The sequence below is a fragment of the Mesoplodon bidens genome (genome assembly GCF_964165515.1).
Source record: "Mesoplodon bidens genome assembly, chromosome: 9".
NCBI lineage: Eukaryota > Metazoa > Chordata > Mammalia > Artiodactyla > Ziphiidae > Mesoplodon > Mesoplodon bidens.
In genome coordinates this window covers 89,462,955-89,486,069 of record NC_138166.1, presented here as the reverse complement: position 1 = coordinate 89,486,069, position 23,115 = coordinate 89,462,955, and the positions used below count along the sequence as shown (strand labels likewise).

The 23,115-nt window shown below is 38.9% G+C and overlaps 1 protein-coding gene across 6 annotated transcripts in view; it reads left to right on the top strand.

Moving 5' to 3' along the window:
- The first annotated feature begins 240 nt into the window (after window positions 1-240).
- The window catches only part of CNOT4 (CCR4-NOT transcription complex subunit 4), a 141,726-nt gene continuing 118,851 nt past the window's right edge, over window positions 241-23,115 (top strand). For 4 of the 6 annotated variants that reach the window (XM_081243818.1, XM_081243817.1, XM_081243820.1 and 1 more), the window contains exon 1: window positions 242-469. The gene's annotated coding sequence lies outside the window, so the exon portion shown is untranslated. Of the gene's footprint in view, window positions 470-23,115 lie in introns of all 6 variants that reach the window. The other 2 variants (XM_081243816.1, XM_081243815.1) reach the window with 1 other exon arrangement.

Here is a 23,115-nt window from a genome sequence, read left to right as displayed (position 1 = left end):
CGGAGCAGCACACGCGGGTCAAGAAGGAAGCAAAACACGAAGAAAAGCAATAGTGTAACAGGCACGTGAAGTGGGCGATCCCATCCGCCCTCGGAGTGAGAACATCAACTCCCGGCTTGCCTCTGGGCTGTTACCCACCGAGGACTACAACTCCCAGGATGCTGCGGGAGCGCCCCCCGCCGCTTCTCCCGCCCCTCCCCCGCCCCTCCCCCGCCCCTCCCTGCCGGATAGGCGTGCGCCTGCGCACCGGAGGCCGGAGGAGTCTTACCCTAATGTAAGATGGTGGCCCGTCTGGCTGTGGAACCCACCGAAAGCTGAGAGTCTCTGTCTCAGCCGTAAAGGTCGGACTCGCTGAAGCAATCAGGCCCGTTTCTGAAGAGTTTTTTCCCCGACACTCGTTCAGTGGTCTCTTGTGAGGACGCGGCAACGCGTGGAGTCGGATAAGGGAAAAGCGAGGCAAGGCAGGCGGGTGAGTCTGTGCGGGGCTGGGCTTAGGGGAAACCCGGTGCTTGCCGGCTACGAGAGAGCGGAGGCTTCGCTGGGACTGTGCAGGCCGCACCCCCCTTTCTCCCCACCCCCCGCCTCATCTTCAGCCTCCTTCTCGGTCTTCCTCCTCCTCCTTCTCCTCTTCCTCCCTCTCCCCTCTACGCCACAGCAGTTACCGCCGGGAAAAGGGAGCGGGGCAGAAGGCTGCGCGGCGGCGAGCCTCGACTGCTTCAAAAATCTCTTCAATTGGGCAGCCGAGGCGGCTGCTCGTCTTCAGTGCTCTCCCCTACGTTTTTGTAGGGGCAGGAATCTTAGGTCTCAGGACTCCCTGTTTTCCCAACCCCCTTGCCCCTCTCTGACGTCCTTCCCCAGTGGCTCCCGTCTCCCAAGACCGAAGCCATCACTTCCACTCTGACCCGTGGTGCTCATTAATCCCACTGCTCGTTGCCCACTCGTCCTGCCGCTTGTTTTTTGCTCCGCTGCTACCACTGTGGAGTTAGCCTTTGCTCCCCCCTGGTGCTTGCCATTAGTCCCCAGCCTATCTGGTACCCTAGAGCTTCTTCCGATTTGCAGTCTTTCCTTTAACCACATCTGTCATTTTAAAGCTGCCCCTTAAGTATCTAGATTATGCTGCTGCTCGTTCTGACCCACCTGTTTCACAGCGTTCTTGGGTATTGTCCGTTCCTTCCCTCTTTCCTATACAGATTCTTTCAGCATACACTTCCAGAAAAAAAGGGATGCCCCGTGTTGGCCCCTGAAAAGTCAAGGAAGTTGGGAAGTGAATGAAGTGAGGTAGGATACTGTTAAACATTTTGAGTGAAGCTCATTTATTCAGGCTACTCCGGAGAGGAGCGTCTTCGTTTTGCTTTCAGTGATCTATTTGTGGATTATTCGCTCTGTTGGGACGTGTTTTTTTTTTTTTTTTTTTCCCCATTTTGGACCGGTTTCTCCATGCTACCAATCATTCTTCTGAATTGAGTCTCCCCAGGATACTTAATGTGGGCTCTGATTATACCAACAAATACTAGCCTGGGCGTTTAAAAATAAGATAAATCTGGCACACAACCAAATTCATCTGTGAGCTCCACAAGCAAATATAAGTGGTGTTCTGATTATATGCAGGTTATATGTGGGTTACAGATTCCTTCCAAATTGAGAATTGATTATTGACTCCGTTTTATTGATGTTCAGCTTAATTGATGACATTTTATTTATAGTTTGAGTGGAAATTTCCTCTCCAGCTAATATCTGACTGACTTGATATTTTTGGATTTGGGAAGTTCTTTCTTTTAACATATCTAGAATGGTAGGTATCTGAATAAATTGTCTTCTCTTGAAAACCATTAGGTCTATAAGCAAAAGAAAAATCGATTTTTTTTTTCAAAACTAAATCTCATTTTTTCCATAGAAAAGAAGGGGGCTGGGAAAGAAATGACAAAGCTGTGCACATAAATGCATTTGGTAACACTCAGTGTCATTATTATTTACATTAAAAAGCAGAAAACTAGAAGCCAGTGGTGGCTTATGATGTCTGTTTTGTGAAGAAGGAGCTTTTGCTATAATCACACTACTGTGAAGTAAAGAATTACCAGAAAACCAAACAGGATTACATAGATCAGATACATACATCTCAAATTTAAACATAAATAAGACATTGTGTTCTTAAGATATATGTAAAAATATTAAGTCATAGTAGCAATCTCATGCAGCAATATACCTCTTATTTGCAAAAGTAATAATACCTCAAGTGTAAATATAAATACATATAGTTGCCCATTAAATCACTTTTGGATGTAACTGCATAATTGTGATTTTTTTTTACAGATTTTATCTGTAATACTTGATGGAATCTTACATTTGACATTATATTCACTTGATTGTGATAAATGGTCTGTTTCATCAAATGTAAACCGAGGTTAGGAAAGCTGTTTATAAACTTCATTTTTCCTTTCAGCCACTTAAGCCACAATTTGGGGAAACTAAATAAATCCCGACTTTTCTGAGAATTGGAAGCAATTTATATAGCAAACCTTGTCCTAAGTTATGACCTGAGGTTTTTTAAAAAAAATTATTACTTACTTTTAGTTTATCAGTAGGAATATATTTAATACAATTGATCTTCAACTCTAAGCAAAAAATATATTTCATTTTTCTTTGTAATACGCTGGTGGAGAAGCTTTCCACTTTGAACAAGCTTAACACACGGGTTTAGAAACCCTTGGCAGTCATACTTGGCTGAATTGTAAGCAGTGTGTTCTAGGAGAGGACTGTTTGTCTGGCAGAAGAGGGTAAATGATTTTAATACATCTTTTGTTTTGTAAAGATATTTTGCTTCAATAAAAGCATTCTCAAGTAATTTTCTCCACTCTATAGTTTTTCTCCTGCCATCATCAAATTCTTAGTTTCAGCACTGTGAAGTCAAAATGAATTTACTTTGGAATCTTTAACACATCTGAAGAAGATATCTAAAGTTCTTTGACATTTTGATAGGAAATACAGAGCTGAGAGTTCAAAGTATTTTTGTATGGTTTAACTTTTTAAAATTTTTATAAATTTATTTATTTATTTTTGGCTGTGTTGGGTCTTAGTTGCTGCACGTGGGCTTTCTCTAGTTACCGTGAGTGGGGGCTACTCTTAGTTGCGGTGCGTGGGCTTCTCATTGCAGTGGCTTCTCTTGTTGCCGAGCACGGGGTCTAGGCGCACGGGCTTCAGTAGTTGTGGCTCGCGGGCTCTAGAGCGCAGGCTCAGTAGTTGCGGCGCACGGGCTTTGTTGCTCCGCGGCATGTGGGCTACTCCCGGACTAGAGCTCGAACCCGTATCCCCTGCATTGGCAGGCGGATTCTTAATCAGTGCGCCACCAGGGAAGCCCGTGTGGTTTAACTTCTTAGATGTAACATTTTGAGTATTGTAGCTTCATAATTTCGTGGGGTTCTTTTTTTTGGATAGTTTGGAATACTTTCTGCCAGTTTCAGTAGTTGAATTCTTCAATTGAATAGATTATTTCTACAGGAGGGCTTTTGAACATGAGTTACTTAAGGTTGACTTGTTATGAAATTTGTTTTCATAAAGTTCCATAGACAAATCTTTAATTTTATTAGGATGAGACAGTTATAATCAAATGGCAAAATACAGAAAAATTGTTTTGTAATGCCCTTCAACTTCAGTCTGATTGGAGCACTAGTGATAACTTGCAGTTTGTTACTTTGTAAAAGAAAGAGGGCATTGCTTAAGGATGAACTCCTTGCATTAGGGGAGTTTTATTTTAAAGTGATGTTATATGTATCGATATAATGAAAAAATATCTTCTCAGTTTAAGCACTATGATTTTAGAAATCTTTCCTTTCTCTCCTTCGCTACTCCTGCTTTAAGGTTAAGCTACACTCTTCATTAAAAAAAAAGCTTCTTTTTCTTTTTTTTAAAATTTATTTTATTTTATTTATTTATTTATTTTTTGCGGTACACGGGCCTCTCACTGCTGTGGCCTCTCCCGTTGCGGAGCACAGGCTCCGGACGCGCAGGCTCAGCGGCCATGGCTCACGGGCCCAGCCGCTCCGTGGCATGTGGGATCCTCCCGGACTGAGGCACGAACTCGTGTCCTCTGCATAGGCAGGCGGACTCTCAACCCCTGTGCCACCAGGGATGCCCTCTTTTTTTGATGCCTGCAGATAGCACTTGATTGAATCTATTCTCAATGTTATTATTATTTTTAAATTTTTTTAAAGTCATTTATTTATCTGTTTATTTATTTAGGCTGCATTGGGTCTCTGTTGCTGCATGCAGGCTTTATCTAGTTGAGGTGAGCGGGGGCTACTCTTCATTGCGGTGCGTGGGCCTCTCGTTGCAGTGGCTTCTCTGGTCATGAAACACGGGCTCCAGGCACATGGGCTTCAGTAGTTGTGGCTTGTGGGCTCTAGAGCGCAGGCTCAGTAGCTGTGGCGCACAGGCTTAGTTGTTCCCCAGCATATGGGATCTTGCTGGACCAGGGCTCAAACCCGTGTCCCCTGCATTGGCAGGCGGATTCTTAACCACTGTGCCACTAGGGAAGCCCAATGTTATTATTTTTATAGACCATTCAAGTGAAATAGAAAGTTTTAGTTTGTGAAAACTTAAACCTCTGCTGAAAATTCAGTTAGCTTTCTGTCATTAAGTATAGTACTGTCTTGACTTTTTGTGAAGGAAGTTACATTCATCTCAGTTAGTTCTAAAGAAAAACAGTAGGGAAATAGGTTATAGAGATTTTTAGGGCTCTAGAAATAGTATAACTAGAATGTACTACATACTTTTCTCAAAGGATTTCTTAATCTAAGTGGAACTTGTAAATGGTTTTCATCCCACTGGAATAGCATGTATTGGATAAAACTTGTTAACACATTTTGAGATTTAAAAAATTTTGTGTTACCTGAGAGATATTAGGAAAAATCTGCAAATGCCCATTCTTATATAAAATGTGTCAATGCCACTGATATTTTAAAGAGAGTAATATTTTTTTCTCAAAAGTTGAGAGTACACAAATTATAAAGATGGCATAATTTACTCATTTAGTGATGCAATGAAAGAAGATAGTGGGACTGTTAATCCTATATTTAGTGGTTTTCTGAAAAAACTTTTTTCAGAATTGTTTTTAATCTGATATTTATGTGGCCTTCTTTATTAGAAAAGATTGTGTAGTAAATGTTAACTTTTTCACGTGTAGTAATATTAATCCAATGGGTTTTGTCACATTTCTTTTTTGTAGCATGATTCTTTTATTTTTTAATCAGAAAGTAGTTTATAGAAGAGAAAATTTCAACACTCTTTTGGCCCCTTAGATTAGCCTTCCCGTAACAGTTTTTCTTTTACTATAAGAGAGAAATTACATGCTACTAAAAAGAAGATGATTACTTTTACTTGCTAGGAAAATGAAACTTTAAAGATAGGGCAAGTACAAGGCAATTTGAGTATGAGTTTATTTTTCTCCTAAGGAGTTTATTTGTGAGGATGGTTTCATTCTTTCTAAACTCTGTTTATACAAGAGAGTTGTCCTGTTTTAAACTTTAATTGCATTGGGTGATGGGCAGATGATGTATTGCTATTGGGATAAAGCTTGCTATTTGTATATGTCAGATATCTGTTCACAATCAAATATGTTATTTAGTTATGGTATCTAAAACCTCCCCTCTTGAGTATTTAGAGAAAATATGGAGAAGGGGAAATCAAAATAATCAGATTGGTTTGTATATATGGCTAAAACCAGTATGGGGGAAAAAAAAGTCAAGGCAAAGAAACAGTGTAATTAGAAGAATAAAATGCCAGCATTTAAAGATAGTAGATGTTTGTATCACTGCTTTTGGAAGGAATTGGTGAACAATGATGTAGGGAAATAATGGTTGAATTTTGAAGAGTAGTTATAGACTGAAATATCAAAGGGGTGGAGCTATATGTTGTCATTAAGCCAAATATCTGAAATTTCTTAAGCATATTTTTCAGTTCTCAGAATAAAGAGGAAGGGCTAATTTCCTGATTATTTAAGAACCTACTAATTCAATCCCTGTTAAGGGCAATTGGTGTCTTCAGATAATGAATTTCTTGAAATAACATTGGCTGATTTGGGTTATTGAACATTGATTTTAGCAACTTTTTTTCTTTTTATTTTCTGCCTTTCATATTATGCCTTTTTTTTTTTTTAACAATGTTTCGTGATTTTCAGCTATTGTTTGGGTGGACCCTTTTGTGAATGCTGTAATTGAATGAAAATTTGAAATATAAGCAGTATTGCTTTTTTTTTAGCATCTTTATTGGAGTATAATTGCTTTACAATGGTGTGTTAGTTTCTGCTTTATAACAAAGTGAATCAGTTATACATATACATATGTTCCCATATCTCTTCCCTCTTGCGTCTCCCTCCCTCCCACCCTCCCTATCCCACCCCTCTAGGTGGTCACAGACCACCTAGCTGATCTCCCTGTGCTATGCGGCTGCTTCCCACTAGCTATCTATCTTACGTTTGGTAGTGTATATATGTCCATGCCACTCTCTCACTTTGTCACAGCTTACCCTTCCCCCTCCCCATATCCTCAAGTCCATGCTCTAGTAGGTCTGTGTCTTTATTCCTGTCTCACCCCTAGGTACTTCATGACCTTTTTTTTTTTCTCTCCCATATATATGTGTTAGCATATGGTATTTGTTTTTCTCTTTCTGACTTTTTTCACTCTGTGTGACAGACTCTAGGTCCATCCACCTCACTACAAATAACTCAATTTCATTTCTTTTAATGGCTGAGTAATATTCCATTGTATATATGTGCCACATCTTCTTTATCCATTCATCTGTTGATAGACACTTAGGTTGCTTCCATGTCCTGGCTATTGTAAATAGAGCTGCAATGAACATTTTGGTACATGACTCTTTTTGAATTACGGTTTTCTCAGGGTATATGCCCAGTAGTGGGATTGCTGGGTCGTATGGTAGTTCTATTTTTAGTTTTTTAAGGAACCTCCATACTGTTCTCCATAGTGGCTGTATCAATTTACATTGCCACCAACAGTGCAGGAGGGTTCCCGTTTCTCCACACCCTCTTCCGCATTTATTGTTTGTAGATTTTTTGATGATGGCCATTCAGACCGGTGTGAGATGATATCTCATTGTAGTTTTGATTTGCATTTCTCTAATGATTAATGATGTTGAGCATTCTTTCATGTGTTTGTTGGCAATCTGTATATCTTTGGAGAAATGTCTATTTAGGTCTTCTGCCCATTTTTGGATTGGGTTGTTTGTTTTTTTGTTATTGAGCTTCATGAGCTGCTTGTAAATTTTGGAGATTAATCCTTTGTCAGTTGCTTCATTTGCAAATATTTTCTCCCATTCTGAGGGTTGTCTTTTGGTCTTGTTTATGGTTTCCTTTGCTGTGCAAAAAGCTTTTAAGTTTGATTAGGTCCCATTTGTTTATTTTTGTTTTTATTTTCATTTCTCTAGGAGGTGGGTCAAAAAGGATCTTGCTGTGATTTATGTCATAGAGTGTTCTGCCTATGTTTTCCTCTAAGAGTTTTATAGTGTCTGGCCTTACATTTAGGTCTTTAATCCATTTTGAGTTTATTTTTGTGTATGGTGTTAGGGAGTGTTCTAATTTCAGCAGTATTGCTTTTGGTAGTAAGATTAATTTTTCTTTTGATGGAGATCCCCTCCATTTTGATTAGATTTTTTCCTTTAATTTTTAAATTAATTCTTAGTTGAGAATTAGCTCATACAAGTTCCCTGTCAAATTAGATCTTTCCAGAATTCTTTTTCATACTTTAAATGGGGACTTAGGTATTTGTTGGGTAAAGAAAAGTGTTATGATATGCCTTGTTTTTGTCATTTAAAAATGAAGTAAAGACATTATTAGTGTTAAAAAAATTGACTTATTAGCGTGAAAAATTTTAAACAAAAGTAGACACAAATCTCTATGTGTGTGTCACTTCAAAGATCATCAACTCATAGTCAATCTGGGTTTACCTATGCCCCCACTTAGTTTACTCCTTGTCCCCCTACTCTTTGACCTGGATTATTTTGTTGTTGTTTTTGTTTGTTTTTTGCGGTATGAGGGCCTCTCACTGTTGTGGCCTCCCCCGCCGCGGAGCACAGGCTCCAGACGCGCAGGCCCAGCAGCCATGGCCCACGGGCCAGCCTCTCTGCGTCATGTAGGATCTTCCCGGACCGGGGCACGAACCCGCGTCCCCTGCATCGGCAGGCAGACCCCCAACCACTGTGCCACCAGGGAAGCCCTGACCTGGATTATTTTGAAGCAAATCCTCGTCATCACAATTATTTCATTTGTACTAGAACTCTTTTTGACGTATAATATCCTTGATTTTTTAAAAAAATCAGGATTATTGAATCAATTTGTCAAATAGTCTTTAAGTACTTAATATAGACCTACTTCTTGGGAAATGGCCCAACCTCTTCTAAGAGTTTATTATCTTGTTGGGTATACTTTCATAATAATATAACTAGCACTATCCAAAGCATTATACAACTAACGCTTTGATACATGGGTCTGAGTCCATTATGTTAGTATAGGGTTATCTAGGAGTAGGGCTTCCTTGAGAAAGTGGGGCTTAAATAAAGAATATGTACTGTCTGCATAGGTAGATCATCTTCAGAAGGAGAACATTCCATACGTTCCATGTGGGGCTTGGAAGCAGGATCAAACACTTGGTGGGGACCAGCATGATGTGAGAGAGGTGTAAGGAGTCTGATCTCAGTAGAATAAGGTGTTAGTTTCTGAGAATGGTGTCAGAGAAATTAGTATGCTAGAGTAGGGCTAGATTATGAGGTGTATTCAGTGTCAGGTTGAATCTGGTCAGCTACGGTAAGGAGCCAGTAGTTGGGGGCAGGAGATGACATGATGAAAGTACTCTTTAGAAAGATTCCTTCTTCAGTAGTGTGCAGCATATTTTGGGGTTGACAGTTGAGTTGAGTGTGAAAAATTAATGAGTAGGCCACTGAGGTAAGGGGCCACCTGAGAGATGTTGGTGTGGATATTCTACACGATTTGGCACCTAATTGATTCCATCTTCTCTTCAGTCCTTATATCCAGAAATGACAACAAGGTTTTGGAGAATAGAGGACTGAAGAAATGTGTATTTGTCTTTGATAGTAAACTGCAATTTGTTATCCAAGCCCAGCTTTTGAAAAGGAAGTGATGTATGATTACTCAAATAACAATCTCAAGAAAATTCAGCAGAAAACAGCTACCAGTGTTTTCAAATAATTTTAGATATGTATTCACTGGGAGTTTGGAAAATAAAGAAAATCTTTATTACATGATAATGAGGTGGAACATATTTCATTTGTAAAAGGGAAATTGATGCCTCATCTGCTTCTTATGTATGTAAGAGTTCAGAAGAAGTATTAGGAAATGTATATTTGAACAGCTTGTAACCAGTGTATATTACTGGATAGCTTTAAAGTTTAATAATGATCTGATTAACGCAGAAGGAATGGCATAAAATTCTGATGAATAGGGCACTAATATTGTCAGCCCCAACTCCTTTAAGGATGGATAAGGATAGGTCAGCAGGCCAAAGAAGAATGTAGGGACATTATTAAGTGAAAGTTTATTCTTTGATTTATTTTGATATACCTTGTTTTGCAAAGGTATTGTTAAAAACAGATCTGGTTACACAACAGCCATATTTATTTTATTTGAAAATGTTTTTAAGTTCTCAGACCCTTGAAGTTATTCTTTTCTTTGTTTTGCTTTGTTCACTCTTCATTAAACCAACTTTCTTCATCTATTGTGTATTTCTGGATAGCATGCTTGCTTTGTTTTGTGAAGGATAATTTCATTTGTTATCTTAAAGCAGCAGGGGAAAAGTAGATTTCTTGCTTCTGGCTGTGTAAATACTAGATGAATAATACTGTATTGTCATTGTTCTCTTCCTGCTTCCCTCAGTATCACATGTATTCCCTTTCTACAATATTTAGCATGTGAATCTCAAGAATTCTCATAGTTGAGTCTGAAAACATCTCAAGCTTAGGTGCTTACAGCTTCAAAATTTAATTTACCTTAATTTACCAATCATTTTCTTTCCTATTATTATAAAAGGTATAACCTACAATAATGCCATGGACCTTTTGGGTACTTGGGAAATATTAATAAGGATAAAGATAATGATGCAATATAGTGCATTGTTGGGAAATATGTGTTTTTCATGGATGTTCCCTCCATCTTAAACCTCCTTAATCCTGGTGATGTTACAGAACTATTTTTGACATTTTTTTCCTTCTTTATTTAGCGGGTTATGCGTACTATCGAATACGGTCACTGGAATAGAAGGCTATTGCCTTCTGCTTGGGTATGTTTTAACAGAGCCTTTAATATTTTAATTGTGGGTTTAAGATTGAATTGCTATCGCCTTTGTGCAGGAGAATCTTGAAGAGGATTATGCTTCTTTCTCATTACCACCCAGTGTATGTGGGAAGGAAGTAAATATCAAATATGCAGTATAGGAGAACCTTAGTATTTGAGAATATTTTCAGTGGTAGCTGCCAATCCATTCTTTTCCCCAAGAACTTTTAATTTAATGCCTTAAGTGTGGAGCCACTTAAAAGTGTCACAGTGGGTGGTGGAGGGGAGAGGAGAAAATGGTTCCATGCTCCAAAAATCTCTCCCAGATTTTAACAACTTGAATTAACCTCAAATTATTAGTATTTTGCATAGTTTTATTCATGAAATTCTTGGGAGGGAGCCCTTTTTGTGTGAGTGGCTTTGGGGTGTCTTGGGTAGCTGGGAGGGCAGGTGCATTTCAAACCTAGGAAAAGGGAGGAGAGGCAGAAAATACAGTGAAACACTTCAAATTCTAATAATGACCACGGTGCATTTTTGCCTAAGGCATTGATGGCACTGGCTCCTTTGCTGCCTTTGGCTACATACCTTAGGTTTTCTTTTCTAAGTTAGGCTTCTAGTTGGGAAGGCTACAGACTTTAGCCTTTTCTAAGTCAGACTAGCATCCCTGTCCAGGCTTGTGCATTTTAACATCTCTAGCTCAAAATCTGACCATTTTTGTGTCTTTAATCTGCCAGAAGGAAGGGGAAAATGGGAAAGAGAAGAAAATGATATGTGTGATACTCCTCATTTTGCTCACGTATTGGCATAAGGTTATTCTAAAATTGTTTTATAGAAGAACCTCTTCCTTTCATTTTTAATTTTATGTAATCAGTTATAAAGTAGTTTCATGAATTTACTAAATTAATACTTAGAAATCTTTTTAAATGTCCTTTAGTAATAGAGTTGGTGATAGGTTGAAGGGTACTGATGTTAGATGCTTCGTGGTAATTTCTTGGAATTTCTTGCTTCTACTAAAAGCTTTTCTGTTGTCCTGGACCTAGTCCTAGACGTGAACTTTGCTTCTAAAAAGTAAAGCTAGTAGTCTTTTTTAAGGTAGTTACCATCCCTGTACTGTATTCAAATCTGTTTGATCCTAATGAAAACAAGTATGACAGTAAAATACTTTAATATAGCTGTGCTAACAAAAGAACATTTGTTAGTCATGTGTTGCCCTCTATTTTTTTGTCATGCCTAGCAAATGTTTTCAGCAGCTTTGGAGAACTCTGAATAATATATGATGTGTTTGTGTTTACAGATTGTGCTTTTTATTATATACTACTAAATTCTGTAATTTTTAAAACTTGACATTATATTAAAGGAAATATTGCTCTTGGAGTAACAGGCTAACTTAAATGATTTTTTTTTTTTTTTTTTTTTTTTTTTTTTTTTTTTTTTTTGCTGTACGCGGGCCTCTCACTGCTGTGGCCTCTCCCGTTGCGGAGCACAGGCTCCGGACACACAGGCTCCGCGGCCATGGCTCGCGGGCCCAGCCGCTCCGCGGCATGTGGGATCTTCCGGGATAGGGGCACGAACCCGTGTCCCCTGCATCGGCAGGCGGACTCTCAACCACTGCGCCACCAGGGAAGCCCTAAATGATTTTTTTTATAGTTGAACGTAGTTTTCATTGGTCATTGGCAAGGTTTCCTTGCCAGCCCTTTCAATTCCCCCTATTTTTTTTTTTTTTTTTTTTTTTTTTTTTTTTGCTGTACGCGGGCCTCTCACTGTTGTAGCCTCTCCCATTGCGGAGCACAGGCTCCGGACGCGCAGGCTCAGGGCCATGGCTCACAGGCCCAGCCGTTCCGCGGCATGTGGGATCTTCCCGGACTGGGGCACGAACCCGTGTCCCCTAGCATCGGCAGGCGGACTCGCAACCACTGCACCACCAGGGAAGCCCAATTCCCCCTATTTTTATTTATGGCTTCTGCTGGGAGCATGCAGTTTAGTATGGAACCAGACTGCCTGAGCTTGAATCTTACTCCTGCCACTTCTTGTCAGACCTAGGGCAAGTTACCTTATGCTGTCTGGACCTCAGCTTCCTCATTTGTAGAATGCAGCTATTAAGATTGTTGTGTGGAATAAATGAGTTAATGTATATAAAGTGCATGGAATAGTGTTTGGCATATAGTAAGCCCTGGATACGTGTTTGCTGTTTTTATTTGTTTGAAAGAACTTTTTAGAAATCTATTTTTGAAGACTTATCTTTTTATTCAGTGTACTTTTTTATGTCTGGGTAGTAGACATACGTTTTCAGTAGTTATTTGACCAGCTGGAAACACAGGTAATGTGTTTTAGGGGGTAATCAAAGGACTGACCTACCTGGAATTCTTTTGAATCACGGAGTAATGGAAAATGAACCTGGACAGGTATGCTAGAAAATAATTATGGAGTGTTTTGAACTAAGGCAGAGAAATTTAGATGTGGTTGATAAGAGGGGAATCATTGCAATCACTGCAAGTTTGTTTGTTTGTTTTAAGTCAGGGGAGTGATGTGTTTAAAATAGTATTTAGGGGAAGATGGTTTTGAGTGCTGTTGGTAGCATAGAATTATTTGATTTTATGTGGATAAGAGGATTTTTTTTTGTCTGTTCCATTCACTGATGTATCCAAAGTGACCCAAATAGTGCCTGGTAGATAGTAGGTGCTCAATAAATACTTATTGGATGAATAAACCTTAAGGGGGACTGAGTTAACAGAGACAAGCACAAAGGAAAGTAAGCTTTTTGGATACCTACCTTTAAAGGGGTAGAAGTGAAAAAGTTTGTTCTTTTAAAATATTTATTTATGTTTTTGGCTGCATCGGGTCTGTGTTGCAGCACGTGGGATCTTCATTGTGGCACGCGGGCTTCTCTCTAGTTGTGGCGCACAGGCTCCAGAGTGTTCAGGCTTAGTTGCTCCACATCATGTGGGATCTTAGTTTCCTTACCAGGGATCGAACCCATGTCCCCTGCATTGGAAGTTGGATTCTTAACCACTGAACCACCAGGGAGGTCCCTGAAAAAGGTATTATTAAAGGAACAATTAGAGAGGTAAAAGGAAGAAGGAAAAGTTTGTCTCAGAAAACAAAGGAAGAAATTTTCTAGGAGAGAGAAGTCACAGGGATAGGAAGATCTAGGATGATACCACTTCAGCTTCAAGAAGAGAAAAGGAATTGACATAGTTCAATGCAACATTCAAGCAAAATGAGAATAGAGAAAGCCCTTTGGCTTGTGTGTGACAATCACTAATCACATGAGAGCGATTTCAGTAGACTGAGAATGTAAATCAGATTGGCAGGAAGTTGAGAAAGATGTTAAGTAGAGACTGTAGCTAAAGACTATTCAGTAGTAGGTAATGACTGTAAAAGTGGCAAGAAGACAAATTTTAATAGCAGCTTTCACAGTTACTGAATGTGTACCATGAGAGATTCTATTTATTAGACATGAGAAAACTCGAGGCTGTCTTTGTGCTGAGTGTTCTTCAGTTTCACAGTACAGAAGACTTATTACACATGCTGCTTCAGTGCTTTGCTTCTTGCTAATAACTCTGTAATCTTGAGGAAAGTTGCTTAATCTTTTGTGCCTCAGTGTTCTTCCTTGTGAATGATGGAGATCTATTTCATAGATCTGTTATGTTCATAGATCTATGTTATTTCATAGATCTGTTAAATTACTTAATCTTTTTAAAACTCCTACAACAATGCTTGGTATGTAGTAAATATTTGATAAATATTAGCTGTTATTATCATCCACTGCTGAAGTAACGTAGAGAGTAGGATTGGACGATAGAATAGAAGAAATAGAAAAAAAAATTAATAAAATTATTGCCAAGTAGTGGTAAGAGCTAAATGGAAAAGCCTTAGAATCTTTGCTCTGACTGTCCCTCTGCTTGGAGAACACTTATCTAATTACTACATAGCTGTCAGAACTCCCTCAGACCTTTGTTCCCATGATGTCCTTTTCACTAAGGCCTGCCCTATTTATTTACAGTTAGCATCCAAGCCGCTCTCCCCTAATATTAATATTTTCATTTTAAAATTTTTTTCTATAATACTTATCTCCAAACATATCATATAATCCACTTACTCATTATATATGCTGTTTGTTGTTGATCTCCATCTACTAGGATGGGGATGTTTGTTCTTTGATGTATCCCAGGTTCTTGGAATAGTACTTGGTACATAGTAGGTGCTCAGTATATGCTCATTGAATGAGTAACTTATTTTACCATTGACGTGGGGTGGATGGGGCAATCAGTTTAAGTGGTGGTGGGGATACATTTTTGGAGGAGAGCCAATTTTCTGAGATTGATGGACACTACATAGAAGTTGATCTTCTCACAGACTTTGTCTTCTCAAATGGCTTTTCTGAGTCCATTTTGGTAATGGTTTTCCTGGAAATCACTTGGGATACTCATTTAGCTGAGGAAAAAAAATGTAAGATGTATCTCTTTTTTTTTCCCCTATAATAATTATATTTTATATTTGATTAGCTAATAAAAGCTTATATTTGTATGCTTATTAGAATCTAGGAACTGTTCTTCTTTATATTATTAATTTTTAAAAACTCTACAGCTTTGGGCTTCCCTGGTGGCGCAGTGGTTGAGAGTCCGCCTGCCGATGCGGGGGACACGGGTTCGTGCCCCTGTCCCGGAGGATCCCGCGTGCCGCGGAGCGGCTGGGCCCGCGAGCCGTGGCCGCGGAGCCTGTGTGTCCGGGGCCTGTGCTCCGCAACGGGAGAGGCCACAGCAGTGAGAGGCCCGCGTACAGCAAAAAAAAAAAAAAAAAAAAACTCTACAGCTTTATAAGTACATTACAGTTCCCTTGTAAGCCGTCATTAGGGGTGAAGGAAAAGCCCTTTGCACTGAGACAAAGGGCAGTGCTTTCCCAGATTTTTGTGTTCCATTGACAGGGAGCTTCTGATACCTCCCTCTAGCAGTCACAGCCTAGACACTACTGCTTGCCTAAAGTCCATCAGGACTAATCTCATTATATATTTTATCCCTTTTTATGTCAGTTACTACCATTCTCCCAGGTGACAGTTCATGTCTCACACTTGAATCCTCACACTTTTCTGAATATTTCTTATCTTTTCACTCCTCTCCATCATCAGCAAAACTTCTTGTATCCTTGTTTTTTTTTCCTGAACACTTCCTCTACTTTCTACTTTTCTGAAGACACTGCCTTGTACATGTTGGCTATAATGTTTTTCATTTTTTTCTTATATACTATCATTAGGGGTCAGTGAGGAGTCCATGCACTGAGATTTAAGACTGCATTTCCCATTCTGACCTCTTCCATGGAACAGGAGTCAAAAAGTGAGCCTGGTTATATTGTTCAAAAACCCTTATGTTTGCTGGCATTTCTTGCATTCTGAGTTACTCATCTTTTCTTCACTTTTAGCTCTTAGTTTACTGTCATTCTTGCTAATAACACTATCCCTTTTAAAATTCTTGGTAATTTCAACATATACCATCTGTGTTGCTCCTATTACTGTGGCCTCTTAAGTTCTAAAATTCTTTAATGATCTTTCTCTCCACCCTATCTCAGTCACCATTCCATGGTCATATCTTTCTTTTTTTGGCCGTGCCGCATGGCATGTGGAATCCCAGTTCCCCAACCAGGGATCGAACACATGCCCCCTGCAATGGTAGCACAGAGTCCTAACCACTGGCCCTCCAGGGAAGTCCCCATGGTCATATCTTACACCTCGTTATTACCAATAACATGAACCCCATGACTTTCAGTTCATGCAGCCCCTCTCTGACCACCATCCGTCTTTTCAGCTCCTTCCACGTACTTCCCAACTCAACAAGCTTACTATCATTAGGACCTCCAGTCCAGTTTCTATTCCCTTTGCACTGTCCTTTGCCACCCTTGATTTCCTTTCTTCCCTTCTTACCCTGTGTATTACATTTATGACCAGGTATCAATCATTATATTCATTCTCTTTCATTGACCTCACCTCTCTTGCTCCTTTCTTGCTTCTTCATACTTACTTGGCGAAACCTTAACCCTAGTTAAATCAGATTCTCTGAGTTCTTCATGTCTGCACCTGTGCAGCTGACAGGGACTAAAGACTGAAAGTTACTGAAAAGCCCTTAATATTGTCTGGAGATCCTAGTCTATTTCCTTGGTCCATTTGGTTTCCCCTCTCCTAGATGACCTAGTTTATACCTTTGCCTTTCTCCTCAAACTTCCAACCGTCCTCATACTCACTCTCAGTTGATGGACCTGCTTTCTACTTCATTGAGAAAATAGAAGCAGTCAGAAGAATATTTATAGACTCCACCACCTATGTACCTACTGATATGACATTGCCTGCCTTCCATTACTATGGATGAATTGTCTTTGCTTCTGTCTAATCCCAGTGCCTCTGACTAATGCATTAGATACCATCCCCTTTCATTTACTTTAGACAGTACTCTAGCAATTTCTCCTCCCTCTCTGTACATCCTCAGTTCTTCCTTCTCTTCTGGATTATTCCCATCAGTGTACAGACATACTGTTTTTCTCATCATAAAAATATCTTCTCTTGATCACTATTCCTTGTTCTTCTCTATTTCCATTGCTATAGAACCCCTTAAAGCATTGTCTAAGTGCACTTGTTCTAATTGTTTTCTCATGTTCTTTCTTAAGCCTATTCCAATCAGGCTTTTGCCCCTACCACTGTACTAACATTTTTTTTGTTCAGGTCTCCCAACAACGACATTATTAAATCTAGTAGTCAGTTCTTTGTCTTATGCAATCAGTCTACATTTGACAAAGTTATTTTCTTCTTCCTCTTTGATACACTTGTTTCACATGCCTTTTAGGATACCACATTCTTTTGGTTTTCTTCAAAACTCATTGGCTGCTCCTTCTTAGTCTTTCTTGGTAGATCCCAGGCAGGGCTCACTCCTTGATTATCTTTATCTGCTCTCACTCCCTTGGTCATCTCTGCTAGTCTCATGGCTTTGAATTACTTCTAAGTATTGATGAGACTCAAATTTATTTCTCTAGTCCAGACCGCTCTCCTGAACTCCAGATGTGTATGCCCAGTTGCCTACTCACTATCTCCGTTTGAATGATTATTAAACATCTCAAACTCAACATGTGCAAAATGGAATTCTTGCTCTTCCCTTCACCAAGTCTGCCCTCTCATACCTGCATCACCCACAAAGCCTTCCTCATCTTAGTTGTTGGCAGCTTCAAGTTGCTCAGGATAGAAACCTTGGTAAAATCATTCTTAATTCTCTTGTTCTCACATCCTACATTCATTTCATCAGGAAGTTGTTGGCTCTACCTTTAAAACATACCCGGAATTCAACCAGTTTTTCCCATCTCCATAGCTATCATCATCTCTTGCTGGGTAATTGCAACAACCTTTTAACCAACTTCCCTGCTTTTACCCTTTTCTTTATAGTCTGTTAACTAACAGCTGTCAGAATGATCCTTTGAAAACATAAATGAGATGGCAAGATTTGCTCTGAGTTTAAGAAATTTCATGAATTGATAAGATTAGAGATTATTCTAGTCTATCTTATCTTACTAAATCTTGAAGGCATATTTAATGTAGTCTTTGATTATGCTAATTTTTATGGATGGGGAAGTTGTCAAGGATGGCTCATGGCCTGCTTCTTTTCTCCTCACTAACCCTCTTCTCCTCCACCCTATACACAGAAAGGCTTGACACCTATATCCCAGAGGAAATTGGAAAGAGAAGGTATGAGTTGGTTGCTATTGCAGAAAGTTGCTTTGAGTAGAAGACTGGACCACCCTTTTAAAATAGAGATCTGTGGGGACTTCCCTGGTGGTCCAGTGGTTAATTCTCCATGCTCCCATTGCAGGGGGCACGGGTTTGATCCCTGGTTGGGGAACTAAGATCCCACATGCCACGTAGCGTGGCCAAAAAAAAAAAAATAGAGATCTGTTATTTCACTACTACCTCTAACCTCCTTTAGCAATACTTGCTTTCTCCCCAACCCCTGCCAAATTTAGTGTCCACCCTCTACTCCTGCCCTTTCTGTTTTTCCCTACTTCCAGATGGATATATTGTATTTCTGAAGACTTTTGGCTCTATTTGAATTAGTATTTTATACTCTAGACTCTTTTCAGGTATCTTGATAACCCATTCTTAAGTCTCTGATATGAGTTGGTTTTACTTTTGTTCATAAAGTTTCCAACAGAATGATGCTGAACGTGACAGTAAAAGGGAAACTGGTAAAAATAGGTGAAGAAGAAATCATGTGTAAAATTGTGGGGAAGATGAAAGATATGTTTTTTGGGTACTCTGAATGTACTTGTCATAATGCTAATGATTTCTAGAGGAGTTACACTGTAATGCAACATATAAAGAAGCTTGGAGATGAGTTGAAAAAAAAACTTCACAGTTCATTTCCTTTAGGTCTTTACTTCTGTTCTCTGAAGGCAGATGTTCTTTAATTAGTTTTCTTTTGATTCCCTTTCAGAGTGTTCTCTTATACTGGGATCAGCAGTGATATTACAAGTTGTGATATTGTGTATACATTACTACTGATATCATATCTTTTCATATTATGGTGCATAGTACCATAGATTGGTACCAAGAGATTGGTCTGAAGGTAGATATATGCCTGTTTTCTCAAGCTGTTTCATAGACTTGTGTTGTTCAGTATGGTATTCACAAGCTAAATGTTGGCTATTGAGCACTTGAGGTGTAGCTGGTCTGAATTAAGATGTGTACTCAGTGTAAAATAACGATTACATGTTGAGTTCATAATATTTTGGATATATTGGATTAAATAAAATTAATTACTGGTTCTTTTTCTTAATGTGGCGGGTAGAAAATTTAAAATTCTGTGTATGGTTTGCATTATATTTCTCTTTGACAATGCTGTCTTATACTTACCTTTCTCTTTGTCCTAACACTTTGAGTTATTTTAACTCAGTTAATAATCTGTTATGTATTCACTAAAAATGATTTTGGTATTATGTATGATAAAGGATATTTTTCCTAATACTTTTATGTTGTTATCCTTCTTAGCATTCACTTTCTCAAGCTCTGAGTTGTTCTTTTTTTTTTTCAATCTTTTGACTTTTGTCACCCTTCTCACGGTACTACATAAGCATAAGTGATTCTTTCTGTATATTGCCTGGAAAAATTTTGGAGGAATTTAAAAGTTGATCTTTTATTTACTTCTTAAAATAATATTAGGACTACTAATAGTGTATTTTACAATCATTCTGTTACTAATGTAAAATTTTAAAATTTAAAGTAAAGGCAGTTTGTATCTGTTAAAAAAGAAAATGGATTGAAAATTATACATGTGAGGAAAGACTGATTGAACATAAAACCCAGCAAACAAATAAACAAGCAAAAAATACCTGCACTGACTTAGTCTGTTGTTACAGGTTTTATAAACTTTCATAAACTTGGACATTAGCATCATTACTACTGTTTTTCCCTCCATGTTATAGTCCTTTAAGGATTTAAGCTTATGATTTTATTACTCTTACCTTTTTTTTTTTTTTTTTGCGGTACTCGGGCCTCTCACTGTTGTGGCCTCTCCCGTTGCGGAGCACAGGCTCCGGACGCGAAGGCTCAGCGGCCATGGCTCACGGGCCCAGCCGCTCCGCGGCATGTGGGGTCTTCCCGGACCGGGGCACGAACCCGTGTCCCCTGCATCGGCAGGCGGACTCTCAACCACTGCACCACCAGGGAAGCCCTACTCTTACCTTTTTTGATCTGTTGAAAAAAGATTCATCCTGGGTTCAGTGAATCCTTTTTTTAGGGTTAAGCCTTGAACTGTGTTTAAAACCAAGTGGCGTATAGCTCAGATCTGGGTAGTTTTTAAGTGAAAAACTGATTTGGGTAGCTGTGGATTATTTAAAGGGGGATTTTGATTTCTGAGCTCCAAAATATATTTCAAAGTAATCCATGATATGTTGTTACCATAAAGGTATTAATAAAAATGGCTTTGTTAGGCATTTGAAAATAATTTATTTACTGGAGAGCTATTTTATTAGTTTCATCTACTCAGAGAGTCCACAGCACCTAGGTATGGAAAATTATGTAAAAGCACATTCAGAAGAAAGTGTATAAGAAAAAAGTTTGGGCCAAAGGGCTTGAATTTTTAAATTAAATTAAATTAAATTTTTTATACAGCAGGTTCTTTTTTTTTAATAAATGTGTTTATTTTATTTATTTTATTTTTGGCTGCATTGGGTCTTTGTTGCCATATGTGGGCTTTCTCTAGTTGTGGTGAGCGCAGGCTACTCTTCGTTGCGGTGTGCAGGCTTCTCATTGCGGTGGCTTCTCTTGTTGCGGAGCACGGGCTGTAGGAGCGCTGGCTTCAGTAGTTGTGGCACGTGGGCTCAGTAGTTGTGGCACGCAGGCTCAGTAGTTGTGGCACATGGACTTAGTTGCTCTGCAGCATGTGGGATCTTCCTGCACCAGGGATAGAACCCGTGTCCGCTGCATTTGCAGATTCCTAACTACACTGCACCACCAGGGAAGCCCCAGCAGGTTCTTATTAGTTATCTATTTTATACATATTAGTGCGTATATGTCAATCCCAATCTCCCAATTCATCCCACCACCACAAACCCCGCCCCCCCTTTCCCCCTTGATGTCCGTACGTTTGTTCTCTACATCTGTGTCTCTATTTCTGCCTTGCAAACTGGTTCATCTGTACCATTTTTCTAGATTCCACATATATGCGTTAATATATGATATTTGTTTTTCTCTTTCTGACTTACTTCACTCTGTATGACTGTCTCTAGGTCCTTTTTTTAATGACTGGAATTGATAAAAAGTAGGTTTGAAAATGACAATTAGGGGAGAAAAGATAAAAGATATCTAGGGAGAAAAGATAGAGAAATAGAGAAAATAGGGATTGTGGGAAAGAAGAAGAAAAGTGAGCTCATTAAAGTTCACATTCTTAGATGCTCAATGGAAGGATAATTTTGATAGACTCTTTGATAGACTGAAACAAAGATTTTGCTACCTGTCAATTTTCTGGATCTTAGAATACCCTATTTACCTGTTTGGTTCCTCCTAAGTTTTGAGGATAGGCCTGATTTCTGTTGGCTGTGCAGACTTAGATTTGGGTTGATCTATAAGAATAATTTCTGAATCCATTTGTGTTGTTTATATCAAATGTTTGTGCTTTTTTATTGCTGAGTAGTATTTCGTGGTGTGGATATATCACAGTTTATTCGGGTTTTCAGTGTTTTTGGCTTTTACTAATTGAGTTGTTATGAACGTTTGTGTACAGATTTTTGCATTAATATACGTTTCCATTTCTCTGGGATAAATGCCCAAGAGCACACTTACTGGATCATCAGGTAAGTGCATATTTAGTTTTAAAAGAAACTGTAGGATTATTTCCTAGAGTTGCTGTATGATTTTGCATTTCCTCAAGCATTGTGTTAGTGATTCAGTTTCTCTGCGTTCTAATCAAAGTGCGTGTGTGTTAGCCCTGTTTTTAATTGTAGTCATTCAGATAGATGTGTAATGATATCTCATTGTAGTTTTAATTTGCATTTCATTACGGTTAAAGATGTAAAACATCTTTTCATGTGCTTATTGGTCATTTGTAATCCTCTTTGGTGAAATGTCTGTCGTCGTCTTTTGCCCATTTTCTAATTTGAGGTTTTTTTTGGACTTGAGTTGTGAGAGTTCTTTATATATTCTAGATACAAGTACTTTGTCAAGTATGTGGTTTGCAAATATTTTTTCTCAGTCTGTAGCTTGTCTTTTCATCTTCTTCATAGAGCTATTCACAGAGCAAAAGTTTTAAATTTTGATGGGAGCCAGTATGGTAGTTCTTTGTTTTATGTATTGTGCTTTTTGTGTCAAGTCTAAGAACTCTTTACCTAGTCCTAAGTCTTGAAGATTTTCTCTTAAGTTTTTTCCTAAAAGTTTTAGAGTTTTACATTTTATGTTTAAGTGTATGATCCATTTTGTGCTACTTTTTGTATAAGATATGAGGTTTAGGTTGAGGATTTTTTTTTTTTCTTTTTAGTCCATTTGTCCTAGCACCTTCTGTTGGAAAGGCTGTCTTTCCTCTATCAAATTGCTTGCATACTGTTGTCAACAATTAGTTGGGCATATTTGTGTGGACCTATTTCTGAGTTTTCTGTTCCATCCATCCATATGTCTATCTCTCCATCAGTACCACACTGTTTTGTTTTGTTTTGTTTTAATTTAATTTATTTTTTTATACAGCAGGTTCTATTTAGTTATTTATTTTATACATATTAGGGTATATATGTCAATCCCAATCTCCCAATTCATCCCACCACCTCCCCCCCCACCCCGAGTACCACACTGTTTTTATTACTGTAGCTGTAGAGTAAGCCTCGATATCAGGAAAAGCGATTCCTCCCACTTAATTCTTATTTTTCAAAATTGCTTTAGGTCTTGTAGAATCTCCTCTCCATACAGATTTTAGAATAAGCTTATTTATACCTATAAAAAATCTTTCTGGGCTTCCCTGGTGGCGCAGTGGTTAAGAGTCCGCCTGCCGATGCAGGGGACACGGGTTCGTGCCCCGATCCCGGAAGATCCCACATGCCGCGGAGCGGCTGGGCCCGCGAGCCATGGCCGCGGAGCCTGTGTGTCCGGAGCCTGTGCTCCGCAACGGGAGAGGCCACAGCAGTGAGAGGCCCGCGTACAGCAAAAAAAAAAAAAAAAAAAAAAAAAAAAAAATCTTTCTGTGACTTTGCTAAGAATTACATTACATCTATATCAATTATGGAGTATTGTTCTTTACTATGTTGTGTCTTCTAGTCAGTGAACATGCTAAGTCTCCAGTTCTTTAGGTCTTCTTGGATTTTGTTCATCA